Source organism: Symphalangus syndactylus, chromosome 21 (genome assembly GCF_028878055.3).
Source record: "Symphalangus syndactylus isolate Jambi chromosome 21, NHGRI_mSymSyn1-v2.1_pri, whole genome shotgun sequence".
Taxonomy (NCBI): Eukaryota; Metazoa; Chordata; class Mammalia; order Primates; family Hylobatidae; genus Symphalangus; species Symphalangus syndactylus.
Genome location: NC_072443.2, coordinates 94,859,257 through 94,876,122, shown reverse-complemented (window position 1 = coordinate 94,876,122; position 16,866 = coordinate 94,859,257).

The following is a 16,866-nucleotide window of genomic DNA, read 5'->3' as shown; positions in this document are numbered from 1 at the left end:
TATGAGCATATTTGCCAAATTGTCTAAAGACCACTTTTCTTGTTATGCAAATATCAGTTTAGTCGTCCAACTTGTGTATACAGTTCTGGAACAAGAAGCATCTGGAAAAAAAAGAACATATTATGACAGTTAGCTAAAAGTGGGGGATGGTGATATTCTTTGGAGGAAAAGAATTCTATCAAGGACCTAATGTATTTAATTCTGTTCGTTAAAAACAAATTTCCAATGGTTTCAAGCCAGAAATTAATTAAAATAAAAATGGGAGTTAACATGAAATATTAACAAAACTTTATCATTTCTATTTGTTTTTGTTAACTGTGCTTAATAAGTGTTCAGAAAAAACATGGCATTATATTAATGTCTCCTAAATATTTGAAAATCTGTAATTTAGCACTTCTTACATTTCTTTATTATTATTATTATACTTTAAGTTCTAGGGTACATGTGCACAATGTGCAGGTTTGTATACATGTGCCATGTTGGTGTGCTGCACCCATTAACTCCTCATTTACGTTAGGTATTTCTCCTAATGCTATCCCTCCCCCAACCCCCCACCCCATGACGGGCTCTGGTGTGTGATATTCCCAACCCAGTGTTCAAATGTTCTCATTGTTCAATTCCCACCTGTGAGTGAGAACATGCAGTGTTTGGTCTTCTGTCCTTGCGGTAGTTTGCTCAGAATGATGGTTTCCAGCTTCATCCATGTCCCTACAAAGGACATGAACTCATCCTTTTTTACAGTTGCATAGTATTCCATGGTGTATATGTGCCACATTTTCTTAATCTAATCTATCATTGATGGACACTTGGGTTGGTTGCAAGTCTTTGCTATTGTGAATAGTGCCACAATAAACATATGTGTTCATGTCTTTATAGTAGCATGATTTATAATCCTTTGGGTATATACCCAGTAATAGAATTGCTGGGTCAAATGGTATTTCTAGTTTGAGATCCTTGAGGAATCACCACACTGTCTTCCACAATGGTTGAACTACTTTACAGTCCCACCAACAGTGTAAAATCCTTCCTATTACTCCACATCATCTCCAGCACCTGTTGTTTCCTGACTTTTTAAATGATGGCCATTCTAACTGGTGTGAGATGGTTTCTCATTGTGGTTTTGATTTGCATTTCTCTGATGACCAGTGATGATGAGCCTTTTTTCATGTGTGTGTTGGCTGAATAAAGGTCTTCCTTTGAAAAGTGTCTGTTCATATCCTTTGCCCACGTTTTGATGGGGCTGTTCGATTTTTTCCTGTAAATTTGTTAAAGTCTTCGTTGATTCTGGATATTAGCCCTTTGTCAGATGGGTAGATTGCAAAAATTTCCTCCCATTCTGTAGGTTGCCTGTTCACTCTGATGGTAGTTTCTTTTGCTGTGCAGAAGCTCTTTAGTTTAATTAGATCCCATTTGTCTATCTTGGCTTTTGTTGCCACTGCTTTTGGTGTTTTAGTCATGAAGTCCTTGCCCATGCCTATGTCCTGAATGGTATTGCCTAGGTTTTCTTCTGGGCTTTTACGGTTTTACATATAACATTTAAGTCTTTAATCCATCTTGAATTAATTTTTGTATAAGGTGTCAGGAAGGGATCCAGTTTCAGCTTTCTACATATGGCTAGCCAGTTTTCCCAGCACCATTTATTAAATAGGAAATCATTTCCCCATTTCTTGTTTTAGTCAGGTTTGTGAAAGATAAGATGGTTTTAGATGTGTGGTGGTATTTCTGAGGCCTCTGTTCTGTTCCTTTCATCTATGTATCTGTTTTGGTACCAGTACCATGCTGTTTTGGTTACTGTAGCCTTGTAGTATAGTTGGAAGTCAGGTAGCATGATGCCTCCAGCTTTGTTGTTTTTGCTTAGGATTGGCTTGGCAATACAGGCTCTTTTTTGGTTCCATGTGAACTTTAAAGTAGTTTTTTTCCAATTCTGTGAAGAAAGTCATTGGTAGCTTGATGGGGATGGCATTGAATCTATAAATTACCTTGGGGAGTATGGCCATTTTCACAATAGTGATTCTTCCTATCCATGAGCATGGAATGTTCTTCCATTTGTTTGTATCCTCTTTTATTTCATTGAGCAGTGGTTTGTAGTTCTCCTTGAAGAGGTCTTTCACATCCCTTGTGAATTGGATTCTTATGTATTTTATTCTCTTTGTAGCAATTGTGAATGGGAGTTCACTCATGATTTAGCTCTCTGTCTGTTACTGGTGTATAGGAATGCTTGTGATTTTTGCACATTGATTTTGTATCCTGAGACTTTGCTGAAGTTACTTATCAGCTTAAGGAGATTTTGGGCTGAGATGATGGGGTTTTCTAAATATAAATCATGTCGTCTGCAAACAGGGACAATTTGACTTTCTCTTTTCCTAATTGAATATTTATTTCTCTTTATTTCTTTATTTCTTTCACTTGCCTGATTGCCCTGGCCAGAACTTCCAGCACTATGTTGAATAGGAGTGGTGAGAGAGGCCATCCCTGTCTTGTGCCGGTTTTCAAAGGGCATGATTCCAGTTGTTGCACATTCAGTAAGATATTGGCTGTGCGTTTGTCATAAATAGTTCTTATTATTTTGAGATACGTCCCATCAATACCAAATTTATTGAGAGTGTTTAGCACGAAGCGCTGTTGAATTTTGTCAAGGGCCTTTTCTAAATCTATTGAGATAATCATGTGGTTTTTGTCTTTGGTTCTGTTTATGTGATGGATTATATCTATTGATTTGCGTATGTTAAACCAGCATTGCATCCCAGGGATGAAGCCAAATTGATCTTGGTGGATAAGCTTTTTGATGTGCTGCTGGATTCGGTTTGCCAGTATTTTACTGAGGATTTTCGCAGCGATGTTCATCAGGGATATTGGTCTAAAATTCTCTTTTTTTGTTGTGTCTCTGACAGGCTTTGGTATCAGGATGAAGCTGGCCTCATAAAATGAGTTAGGGAGGATTCCCTCTTTTCCTATTGTTTGGAATAGTTTCAGAAGGAATGGTACCAGTTCCTCTTTGTACCTCTAGTAGAATTCAGCTGTGAATCCTGGACTTTTTTTGGTTGGTAGGCTATTAATTATTGCCTCAATTTCAGAGTCTGTTGTTGGTCTATTCAGGGATTCAGCATCTTTCTGGTTTAGTCTTGGGAGGGTGTATGTGTCCAGGAATTTATCCATTTCTTCTAGATTTTCTAATTTATTTGCATAGAGGCATTTATAGTATTCTCTGATGGTAGTTTGTATTTCTGTGGGATCGGTGGTGATATCCCCTTTATCATTTTTTATTGCGTCTATTTGATTCTTCTCTCTTTTCTTCTTTATTTGTCTTGCTAGCGGTCTATCAATTTTGTTGATCTTTTAAAAAAAACCAGCTCCTGGATTCATTGGTTTTTTTGAAGGGTGTTTTGTGTCTCTATTTCCTTCAGTTCTGCTCTGATCTTAGTTATTTCCTGACTTCTGCTAGCTTTGGGATGTGTTTGCTCTTGCTTCTCTTGTTCTTTTAATAGTCATGTTAGGGTGTTGATTTTAGATCTTTCCTGCTTTATCTTGTGGGAATTTAGTGCTATAAATTTCCCTCTACATACTGCTTTGAATGTGTCCCAGAGATTCTGGTATGTTGTGTCTTTTTTCTCATTGGTTTCAAAGAACATCTTTATTTCTGCCTTCATTTCGTTATGTACCCAGTACTCATTCAGGAGCAGGTTGTTCAGTTTCCATGTAGTTGTGCAGTTTTGAGTGAGTTTCTTAATCCTGAGTTCTAATTTGATTGCACTGTGGTCTGAGAGATAGTTTGTTGTGATGTGTGTTCTTTTACATTTGCTGAGGAGAAGCACTTCTTACATTTCTGATGTGAAAACTGTTTAAACGCTATGGCATCCTAGTTTAAAAATTACATATTGAGTGGTCCAAACAGACCGTAAAGTTTTCAGAAAGCAATATTCATATCACGTACATTGAAGTTAGTTTCGACTGGATATTATACGATACTGCTTATTTAGGCAAGATAGTGTTTTCTTTTAATATTGCAATGTGTGATGTACTAAAGAACTTTAATGTTGAAGCTTTAAAAAGACAGAAATAAGAGAAACCCAAACACATTCTGACTGGCTGTAAAAGTAAGAATAAATAGTACTTGCAAAGCATCATAAAATGGATATAACAGCAAAAAAAAAAAAAAATGGGTAGAAATGTTATCGTTGATTTTTCTTTGTTTCCTCAAGGAGGAAAAATAACACTTTTATCATGGTTGGGACATAACTTCTAAAGAAAAACAAGTTTAGAGCTTTCTATGTATTTTCTATTTCTTTCTTTAGACAATGTTACCACGTGGTCTGGTCTAATGCAGCTGTGACACATACACATACACACACATCACCGACCAGGATATGCTGTGCTATTGCTTTTGCTTCTTCGTGTGAATATTGAAAGGCCACAGGGTCACCTTCAGCTCCTTGGACACTGGCTTCCTGTGTGTCCTGCTGTGCATATAGGGCCTGCTACCGTGGTGTTTCCTCTGAGTCCCACACGCTGTGCCATTTTTGTACGAATTGAGCCAGATATTTTCTACATGGCATCATGGTCTGCCACTGGAATTTTACACTGAAAAGTTAGCAATAAGCATTTTACTACTCATTATTATTTATATGTTGCTATGTAATAAAGCACCGCAAAGCTTAATGACTTCAAATCACAGCCATTTTATTGGGTATGATGCCATGAGACAGCAATATGGGCAGGATGAAGAAGAGAGAACTCGTCCATGATTGACATGGTTTTGGCTGGGACAGCTCAGCTGGACATAGTGGAACCCATTGGCCTCATTTGCACGTGGGGCCTGGTACTTGCTGTTGGCTGGAATGCCATGGGTCTCTTCCATGTAGATTGTGTTTCTGCCTGTGGCCTGTCACTCTCCCGTCTCTCTGTGTGGTTACCCTCCTTAATAGGAGATTCCGGAATTCTTTATTCGGAGCTGAGTTCCGAAAGGGAAAGTAGAAACTGAAGACCTGAGCTCAAAAGTCCTAGAACATAACTTCTGTGACATTTCATTGATCAAAGCAAGCCACGTGGGCAACCCAGATTCAGGAGTTAAAGAAACAGACTTCACCTCTTGACAGGAGGGTGGCAAACACCTTAGAAAACGCGCATAGGCATGACCATTGGTGGGCAGTTTTTATCACTGTAGCACACTGCTTTTATGGGAGATGTGCAGTGGCCTTTGAAATGAACAGCTGCACCCAATATCATTTTGCTTTGAATAAGGCAGGAGCATGGATTCTAATTTTTCTCCCAAGTATTCCCTGAAGGAAAAAAATTTATATATCCATTTGTGGTTATAATGTTAAATTAGTTTTAAAAGTTTACAATTTTGATATAATCTCTTCCTCCTCAAGTAGCTTAGCTGGTTAATTCAGAAGGACTAAATGCATCTATTTCTATTTTTCTCCCTGTTTGAAAATAGACAAGTCACCTGTACTAATTTTCTATGATAAGACGTGGAGACTAGGTTATATATCTTTGCAGATAAGCACGCTCAGAACTGAAAGAATAAAGTTGAAAGTATGTTGTTTCAGTAGGGAACAGTGGGAAATAATTAATAACCCACATTAGTTCTGTGTGTTGGAATGTTGTTGTGGGGGTAGGAGAAGTAATTATTTTGCAGTTAAATTAATACAAGTCTACTTCCTGATGCTTCTGCTACAGTAACTTCTTTTTGTCTTACCACCTCGAATCCATGTGTTTTGTGATGTGCCATTATCTTGCTTTAAGCTCTTCAGTTTCTTCCAGTGGCTGGTAGAAAACAGTGAAAATTCCTTAGTGTGACATTTATGAGCCTTGCCTGGTTCCAGCTGTCACTCATCATGCCCCACCTCACGGCCTGTGCCCCAGCCAATCAAACTGCCTGTAATTTTCTCAGATGGCAGTCTGGGTCAGACCTGCAAGGCTGCTCGTTCAGTGCTCTCTGTTGTAGCTTCCTTTGGTCCCGGACTTCTTTTACTCTCCCACCTCCCAGAAAACTTGGTCCAAGAACAATGCTTCTCTCTTTAACCTTAGCTCAATACTGAATCTTATGTGAATCTTCTTGATAATCGCCTCCTCTTATGTAGAAGTGACTGTTTTATCCCATGTGTGCTAATTTCCAGACCTTCATAAGTTTTATCTTTGAAGCTATAGTATACTCCTGCATTTAATTACTTACTTATCTTTTTCTATGGCTGGACTGCGGTAAATATATCTTTATTTTTTTTTTTTCTAAATCCTCTCTTCCTAGGACAATGTCTGGCGCATGTTTGGTATTGAAGAAATGAGGCTTGCTGAATTAATGCACATATGCCAAAATCCCTTTTGATAGTGAGTCTTCCTAGTAAATATTCTAGACATGTTCTAAGACAGATGCGTAAGTATTATCTCAGCATGGACTTTCCCTGTATGATTCAGAACAGATTACTGAAATATGATTCTTTGTTGTTGTTTTTTTTTTTAATTGAGACTGGAACCATGATGAGAAGGTGAATGTGATCAGTCTGAGGATGTGCTCGGCTAGATTTCTGCAGGGTAAATTTTCTCCTCTATGCCATAAAATAACCAGCAGACTGTTTAAGAGCCACCAGGAACTCCAGTTTTTCTTTCAGAAGTCTGTTAAGACATAATGTTTGATGTGCTTGCTTTCCAAGGCATACATTAGTTGAGTGCAATTATATAAAGGAATGTTGTACCCACAAGCCATATTGCACTGAGTATGTTCTGCAGAAATGTACCTTGATATGCCACATAACACCCATACACATTTGCGGGCCTGCACTCATTATCGATTGAAAACAATCTGATCGAAAAGTGACAGTCTCGATTGCGATTTTCATTTGATCTTACAAGTTATTTCCAAGGGCCACGGTGTTGGCACATTTTTAACTCCTGTGTCTCCTTCACCCTCTACAACAGACTTAGCCCCACCTTTTCATGGAAAAGCACAAGACCCTCAAATCATTGTGTTGTCCTAACGGCTTTCAAAGAATTACTTCCTTCGAAGTTATTTTCCTCTTTTTTTAACTTACGTTTCTAAAGCTAGAGTCAGGATAGTTGATTCTGGTGCTGAAAAAAATCAGTTAATAACCATTTTTATAAACTTCTACATATTTCTTTGGTGTAGGGTTGGTGTCGTGGAATATTGTGCATTTGGAGGTTAGAAAGAAACTGTTTCACTTCTTTTTTTTTTGAGGCAGGATCTCACTCTTGCCCAGGGTGGAGTGCAGTGGTGCGATCCCGGCTCACTGCAACCACCGCCTCCCGGGTTCAAGTGATTCTCCTGCCTCAGGCTCCCAAGTAGCTGGGATTACAGGCACCCGCCACCACGCCCAGTTAATTTTTGTATTTTTAGTAGAAATGGGGTTTCACCATGTTGGCCAGGCTGGTCTCAAACTCCTGACCTCAGGTGATCTGCCTGCCTCGGCCTCCCAAAGTGCTGGTATTACAGGTGTGAGCCAACGCGCCTGGCTGGTTCACATTTTAAATATGCAACTTTTTAACCAAATGATTTGGGGCAAGTTTCTCCTGTTTTTCTTTTTTTTTTTGAAATAGAGTTTCATTCTTGTTGCCCAGGCTGGAGTTCAATGGCGCAATCTCAGCTCACCACAACCTCTGCCTCCCAGGGTCAAGCGACTCTCCTGCCTCAGCTTCCCTAGTAGCTGGGATTACAGGCATGCGCCACCATGCCCAGCTAATTTCATGTTTTTAGTAGAGACGGGGTTTCTCCATGTTGGTGAGGCTGGTCTCAGACTCCCGCCCTCAGGTGATTCGCCAGCCTCGGCCTCCCAAAGTGCTGGGATTACAGGCATGAGCCACCGTGCCCAGCCATTTCTCCCCTTTTTCACATGTTTTCTCAGCTATAAAATATTTATCCCTGTAGATCTCTGTTCACCTCGAAAGTCAAGATAAAACTTTCCATTTGCTTCCCAGTATATATTTGGACATTTTGCCATAGTGAACTTACCCATGCCTGTTTTTAAGTGTGTTCATTTGTATTACTTTGGAAAAGCAATTATCTTGCCATCCTCTTTGTTGTCTTCAGATTTCTACTCCCTATTTTTCATTGAGATTTTCTTCTGCCCTCAAGTAGTACATGCTCATCCATCTCCATTGCATATCAATAGGCCTTTGAAAATAATCCTAGCTATAAATCCTGACTATTAAATAATTCAGAATTATTTACTCATCTGCATCATCCTGATTTATATTCCTATGTTTCCCACACTGTGTTCAGTGGTAGAAACACATGCTAAATTATGCATGTACATTTTCTTTTTTCTTTTTTTTTTTTAGACAGAGTATCACTCTGTTGCCCAGGCTGGAGTGCACTGGCACGATCTTGGCTCACTGCAACCTCTGCCTCCTGGCTTCAAGCGATTCTGCTGCCTCAGCCTCCCAAGTAGCTGGGATTACAGGTGTCCACCACCATGCCTGGCTAATTTTTGTATTTTTACTAGAGACGGGGTTTCACCTGTGGGCTGGGCTGGTCTCAAACTCCTGACCTCGTGATCTGCCCTCCTCGGACTCCCAAAGTGCTGGGATTCACATGTTCATTTTCCAGTCACTATTTACGCATTCTTCAATCATACTGCTTTTCTCAGCGTATACATACATAAAATGTTTTCTGTGCATCAAGCCTTATTCTAGGCACTGGGGATAGACTAAAAACAAACAAAATAGGATAATCTGTTCCCCTGCCCCCTTGAAACTCACGGTCAAACAGAAGAAAAATATATGAAACAAAAGAATAAAGTAAATAATTTTGTCATTTGAATAAACACAAAGATAGAGTGATATTATAGAACAAAATCCTTAACTACTTTTGGACAATGAGTAAGAGTTTTTAAAGAAATGCCATTTAAACAGATACTTTAAAAATAAAGAAAGATTCACCGAATGACAGGGATCAAGGAGGACGTATGAATAAGTAAAATTAACCTAGAGAGGAACTTAAGGAAGAAACGTAGATCAGAATGTGCAGAGCTTTGAAAGAGTCATTTTAAGAATGTTCTTACCTTTTCTGAAGGGTACTGGGAAGATACCGAAAAGTTTCAGCAGAAGGGTAACTTGACCTCATTTGTATTTTTAAAGAAATCATTCTAGTTTCTGTTTGTGGAGCAAGAAAAAAGAAAGATTGTTTGGGAAAGAACAGGAAGTGGGGGAAGATGGTGAGTAGAATTCTACAAGTAGGTTTTGCAAATATATGTGTAGAGCTAGAAGAAATATCTGGTACAGATATAAATTTGGGTCCCTTCAGTCTATCATTATTAAAGGAAAGAATGGGAGTAGGTGAGATTGCATTGAGTGTATATTGCATGAAGAGTGGGGAAAAGAAATTATGAGGAACTTCAACACTTTAAAATTAAGTAGAAAAGTAGGACCTGGTAAGGAACAATCAAGATGCAAGAATGATAGAGGTGTGAGGAACATCCTCAGAATGAGGTTACATTGTATGATGGGTGCTGTGATCACAGCCCTCTTTAAGGGTGGTCTCAACTGCCTGCAACCAATGACTGATCAATAGACGGATATGAAGGCACAGTCTACCCGTTCCAACTAGAACTTGGTCTTTATACAACTCTGAAGTGTTATTTTACCAGTGTCCCCATAGGCTGAAGCTGCGTCCAGCCCACTTTCTCTCCTTGTCCTACCATGCTTCTCTCTACTTTCCTAGGTATTGATCCCAAGAGAATTCCATAAAAGACATCCTTCTTGTTAGTATCCATCTGACATTCTCCTTCCCTGGGAACACAACTGGTAGCACATGGAAAACTGCATGTGTGTGTGTGTGTATGTGTGTGTGTGTGTATCTGTGTGTGTATGTGTGTGTATGTATGTGTGTGTGTATGTGTATGTATGTGTGTGTATGTGTGTTTATGTATGTGTGTGTATGTGTGTGTGTATGTGTGTGTGTGTATGTGTGTGTATGTGTGTGTGTGTGTATGTGTGTGTATGTGTGTTTATGTGTGTGTGTATGTGTGTGTGTATGTGTGTGTATGTATGTGTGTGTATGTGTGTGTATGTGTGTGTGTATGTGTGTGTATGTGTGTTTATGTGTGTGTGTGTATGTGTGTGTTAAAAGAGTGTGCTAGATTGTGTCTAGTAATCTTGCACAGTCAATAAATAATGTCTGCAATAGGAACAAAGTAGTGATTCGCCCTTTTGTTTCAGTAGTGAATGCAGCTAAATTGGTCAAGTCATGCCAGCAGCAATGGAATTGGACCGTGTAGAGGAATAAGAGAGGGAGACTTAGGATGGGTAATGTTGACAATCTTCCTGAAGAGCTTAGGAGGAAACACAAAATCAGGACAGTGGTAACACATGTAAAATTTGTTTCAGGTGGAAGAAATGACATTGACTTTGGAATGTTCCTCCACAGGTGGCGGAGGGGCCATAGGAAAGACTGGCGTTAGGTTGACTAGAGGAGGATGCAGCACAGTTTCCTGTCTTGGCTTTTGTTTGTTTCAGGGAAGAAAGAGACAAAGATTAAGGACAGCAGAGGGAAATACAGGTTGTGTTTGTGGTGAAAGATTAAAATAGTCATTCTGAAGGGTGATGGGTTGAATTGAGAAAATAAACGTGGTCTCTCTTTTTTTAGGCAGCATCAGGAGTTCAGTTGAGAGTAATGACAATGAATTTATACGGCACAAATGTAGGCAATCACATGTTCTACTTGTTTTCTTGTTTAATATAAATGGCCATGCATTTTGGGTTGGTTGGTAAATGGTGTTTGTGATGAAAACATCTGTTTCCCTTTTTTTTTACTCTCTTAAGAAAAATACCATTTAAAGAAAATTTAAATTACCTTGCATTTGAAAAGAACACATCAATAAGCTTATATAAACATTTTCTCTGTTGGGGAATACTTCCTAATGAATCGCATCCTTTGTCTATAGGGTAAAAGGAAAGAACATTATCTGACTAATAAGGAAGAAGGAGCTCTTTGTGAATCTATAATAATAAGCATAGATATTTGTCAGGCTAAACTTACCTGGTTGAGCCTCTATAATTAGAATATGACTGATGAAGAGAAGAAATATTTGTATATAATGTAATGAAAGGCTTTGTAAAGTTTATTTGCATAGGGGATGTAGGTGGAAGGCTGGCTCAAATTAATCAGTATTATCTGCGGAAGTGATGGCATTCCACTTCGGAGAATAAACGACATGACATCCTGTGGTTCCTTTGAATTCTGGACATTACATGAAAGGGGACATATTATTGCTCTCTTAAATAATATCCGACTTGTAATTAAAAATGAATGTAGGGTTTAATGACTTCTTTTGTCTTCTTTTTTGTGCAGAGAAAACTTCTAAAGCTCATTTTTAACATTTGCTATTCAATTTATAGATTTATAAGCCTAGTTCTTCTCTAGGTCTCTTTCATTACTGAGATTATTTTATTTTTAAAATGGGAAATTGCAGCAATTATTTTAAGGGCTTATGAATTTTTTTAATCTTGTTTACAAATGTAAGACATTTTCAAATATTTTTAAATTTATTTATAAACCTTTATAACTTATTTTTTGAGTGCTTCAAATTTAGGACAGTAAATTTTTTCTGCATATCTAAATAACTTTTATAAATCTAATTAATAAAAATAGTGACCCTAAAATGCATCTAGTTGTTCCAAAATAATATATAAATACTAAAATATCAATTTAAAATACCATGTCAAAATCAAGCAAATAATTACATATTTTAAGTTTGAAATTATGAAACCATCATTCCAATTCACTAGGAATTCCAAATGTAATATATTTTATTTCACTTAAGTTCTTTAGTGTCTGCATCTACAAACAAAATTTCCCCGATAATTTTATTTTTGTAAGAACAATCAATATGGTGAATCCAAACGCTTTGCCAAATGTTCCAATATTGTTTATATTAGTAAGAAATTTAAAATCAAATATCTGTTTCAAGTACTCAACTGCATATTAGATATTGTACCTTTAAAACTCACTCTCTGCTGGGCATGGGGGCTCATGCCTGTAATCCCAGCACTTTGGAAGGCAAAGGAGGGCAGATCACCTGAGGTCAGGAGTTCAAGACCAGCCTGGCCAACCTGGAGAAACCTTGTCTCTACTAAAAATACAAAAATTAGCCGGGCGTGGTGGGGTGCATCTGTAGTGCCAGTTACTCAGGAGGCTGAGGCAGGAGAATTGCTTGAACTGGGAGGGGAGGTTGCAGTGAGCTGAGATTCCACCACTGCCCTCCAGCCTGGGCGACAGAGTGAGACTCTCTCTCAAAAAACAAAACGAAGCTTTCTCTCATAAGCGAAGTTCTCTTAAACATTACACGTATGTAGATTTCCAACACAGATTGGATCCTTTCCAATGCCAAACTATCTTTACTAGGATTTCAAATTTTTAAAGTATTTCTATGCTTAATTGGAAACCCTGCCGAGGCTAAGGAGACGTGTACACATCATGAAAGCAACGACTATCTGGTAACTGAAGATACTCACAATACCAAACACTTAATTCTAAATCTTATGCTGTGGGGGATCATGTCATCCTGCGCGACTATGATTTATTATGACCGGAAATCTTTGCCAGGATTTTGATCTTTTTAGATTCTATTTTTTTTTCTGAGCTACTAATAAAAACTTATGTAGAGCTTTTATGTTGGTGACCCTCGGACCTCAAGGAGGAAGTTATACCACCCATTCCCTGGAGTTACTTGGAACAGATTTTCTAATTCTCCTGTCTAATCACAGAACTCTGCCCTCCCACCTACATTGGTCCTTTGTCTGTATGTCGAATGCATTATTTTAGCTCTTAAGAAACATATGTGTATTTTCCAACTAAACCGTAAAACTTCGTGGGAATACCAATGAATGCCTTTTCCATCTAACTTTAAAGAACTTTGAACTTCATAGAATTTTCTATTTTTTCGTGTTCTTAATACCACAAAACACAGGTATTAATATCATATGTATTGGCATTTGGATATCTCTTATAGCTTTATCTGACATGGGTTTGAAAATTATAAGGTCATTCTATTGGCATTTATTTAATTATTGCTTATGACATTTTATGTTGATTGAGCCCTACATTTTTGGCTTTTGGAAATAAAGACTGCTGTGATTTTGTCTGTAATGGCGCAAACACATTGTCATTCATTGACATATGAATGTACTTCAAGTTTAAAAGATGTCCTGTTTCTCTTGATCATCAGAAATCTCAGAGCTGACAGCACCAGGCATGTGTGTTTGTGTGTGTGTGACAGTGAGAGAGGGAGAGAGAGAGCGAGAGAGAGAGAGATTAAAAAAACACCCCAGAACATAGTAAAGTGACAGAAACAAATTAAAGATGAATTAAATTTCATCCAAACTTTAAATATGGTCATTTTGCACCTTTGAGAAAGTTGGGTAGCTTATTCTAGGAAGACCATACTGTAGAAAGGATGGAATACCTGATTAGTACATTAACGTAATTTTGAAGACATGAAATGAATAAAGTACTTGATTCTAATGCATGATATGCAGGTGTATGTAAGAACTTTGCTAATAGTTGTCTTTTTGAAACAGTAATAGATGTTTCCACGTGTGCACAGGTATGTGCGAATATCAGAGATTAAAATAGAAATGGAACCAAAAAGCTGTGCCATCATTGAAAATGTATTTGTTTAAAGACTACGTGACACTTAGGAGGCATTTTAATGCAATATTTTATGTATGCAATTATTTACATATGTTTAAGTGTTTTTTATTTGACTTCCATAAAGTTTAGATTTGTCGCAATCTTATTTTTACCCTTGAGGGAAGAGAGAGACCCTCTCATATTGTTTTATACTGTTTTATACTCAGTACCTGTTTTAAGAAAAAAACAAGGAAGTGAAATCAAAGACAGGCAGCCCAGCGCCAGACCCAAAACCAGGCCTGGGCCTGCCTGGCCTAAACCTAGTAGCTAAAAATCAACTCATGACTTAGAACCTGATGTTACCCATAGATTTCAGGCATTGTATGGAAGAACATTGTGAAACTCCCTGCCCTGTTCCGTTTCACTCTGACCACCGGTGCATGCAGCCCCTGCCACGTACCCCTTGCTTGCTCAAATCAATCACGACCCTTTCTTGTGAAATCCTTAGTGTTGTGAGCCCTTAAAAGGGACAGAAATTGTGCACTTTGGGAGCTCGGGTTTTGAGGCAGTAGCTTGCTGATGCTCCCCACTGAATAAAGCCCTTCCTTCTACAACTCGGCGTCTGAGGGGTTTTGTCTGCGGCTCATCCTGCTACACACTTAGTAGTGTCTGAATCTTGGAAAGGAAGGGGAGGGAATATCCAGATACCTTAAACGGGGTTCTCGGACTTCTAATAAACAGTTAAAATCTTACACACACGGTATTTAAAGCATACAGATGATTCTACATTTGTCCTAACAGATCATAGTGCCATGAATATTTGTCCATTAACGAACATCCCTTACGTGTAAGAACATTTTGCCACTGCGCTTTTAGTTATCTCCTTTTCACCTACTGTCCCCTGGAATAGTCTCTCCCTTTCGTTTCTCAGGGGTCTTCTTGAGCCTGAAGCTTTTATTGGGCCTCACTTTTTGCTGCTTTGTTCCTTCGCCAGTTCTGGGCCTTTTTGCTGTGTCGACTACAGGTTGAAAAAAGGAGAAAGCGCAACCCCAAGCTACTGACCTATGAGTAACAAGGTCACCGAATTCCCCTTAATCCTGCTGGTCTGATCCCCCACTCTGTGAAGACCACGGCTGGGGAAGACCTAACCTTCACTCCAGCTCGCCTGAATTTGTCAGTCTTTGATGATGGAAGCCTGAAATGCAGACCTTATACCCTAACCAATTCTTCCTCGGCCAAAAAAAAAAAAACAACCAAAAACCAAACAAAACAAAACAAAAAAACACGGCCACCTCTTTATGACCAACCATAGTTTTGGTTTAAGCCTTCAAGACGCACTTATCTACTTCATCCACAATTACATTGTAGTATCACGCTAAGCCTGGAGTTAATATCAAGGAGCAAATGGCCTCTGGCCTTTTGGAATCCACATGATCTTGGAACTCTGTGGAGATTGTCTTCGGATCACTTTGCCCTGCTGTTGTCCCCCCACCCTGTGCATTTTGTCTTTTCTATCTCCTTCCCTATTGTCGTGTAAAGTTACATCACGATGTTGAGTGGTGTGTTTTACACCCCGATGTCCCATAAACAAATACTTTTAATACCCTTTTGTTGGTCTAATTTGTAAGTGACCATTTTATACGCCACAGTAAGTACCTGTAAAGTTGGAGACAAAGAAAAGAGAATTGTGTTGTTCTCGTTCTAAGAAAGGGCAGCATTAAACTCCTCCGTAACCTCTTTTCTGTATTTCCGTTTTAACAAGGGTAAAGTTATCACAAAGTAGGTGAATGTAAGCATTCTTCCCTCAAACATCTGTGTTCTTCAGCCTGTCCCACTTCACCCTTTCCAAAGAAGGGCAGGTTTTTAAATAGAAGAGAAGCAATGTTGAATAAAGAGTATATCATGACGCTCCATAATTCATATAACCTCCAGACAAGCTCTCAGGTTTATTGGTCAGAAAACACATGGTGACATTCACTACTTTTTTGTTATTATTTTAAAGATTTCTGTGAGAGTGTGGGGCTCAGTCAAACTTTGTAGGGAGAAATAAGCCACAGTCACAGAGATTCATTCATTCATTCAACACATAGCTTTGTTTCTATTATGCCCCAGTGTCCTAGGCTCTGGGGATTAGACAGTGACCAAAACTGACAGGTATTTAGCCTCATGGAGCTTAAAGCATATTGAAGGGAACAGACAAAACTCACATAGGAATGTGCGATGTGCATAAATAAAATACTTTCGGTAAGTGCCATGACTAAAATACACCGAGGGATGACATACAGTTGCATGTTGCGTAAGAGAGACTTGCGTTAGGTAAGGTGTCTAGGTTAGCTGTCTCTGAGGAAATTGCATTTCAGCTGAGACCTAAAAGATTACAATGAGGTCGGAGAGTGTCCTAGGCAGAGATAAATAGAATGTGTAAATGACTTTACGTTGAAAAATTCCTAAGCTGTTTGAAAAACTGATAGCGGCCAAGTTGCAGGTGAAATGGATGAGAGCAAGTCAAGCTATTACCATTTTATTACAAACCACACATAGGGTCTTTAAATGTTCCAGAATTTTGATTTTTTTTATTACCTGGGAGAGAATGTAATTTTATTTTCATCAAATCTTGTTCTTATAAACTCCGTTTACATTTTGCTTTCATCTGAGTAAGCTGACCATATAGTGCCCTCGTGTGGCGTAGTGCTGTATTACACGATTAATACTGTAGACTCTTTGAGGCATGATTTTAGCAAAATTCTTTTACACCTTTTTCAGTTAATCTAAGTCACCTCTAGCTGCTCTCACTCAGACTCAAACATAGAATCTTATTTATTTTTATTTTTGTGTTTTACTACTTTCTCACATTCCACTGTGGAATGGACACGCGCTGGGAGCACAGAATCCAGTGACCTCAGGATCCAGGCAGACTGAGAACAAAAATGAGGGAGGCCAGACTAGACCTGAAACAAAGACTCCGAGAGATTTGGAGAAGCAGGTTATAGGAAAGACTTTCAATTTTATGTATTTACTTTATAAATAAGTAATGCCAAAATAAATAGCCTTGGGGATCATTGTATTTTTCAGTCTCTGTCCCCAGATTTCTACGTTTAGCAAATGTACATGGTTAATTTCTCAGTCAACACCACAAATGCTTTGTATCCTTTTGTACATTTTGACTATTTTAGAACTGATTATTTTGTGCATCAAGTTGTCTATTTCTGTTTCCAAGTTCAGCATTTTGCCACAGGTTTATTTTGGAAAGTATTTCAGGAATCTTTGTTGCTCAAAACCAAGCA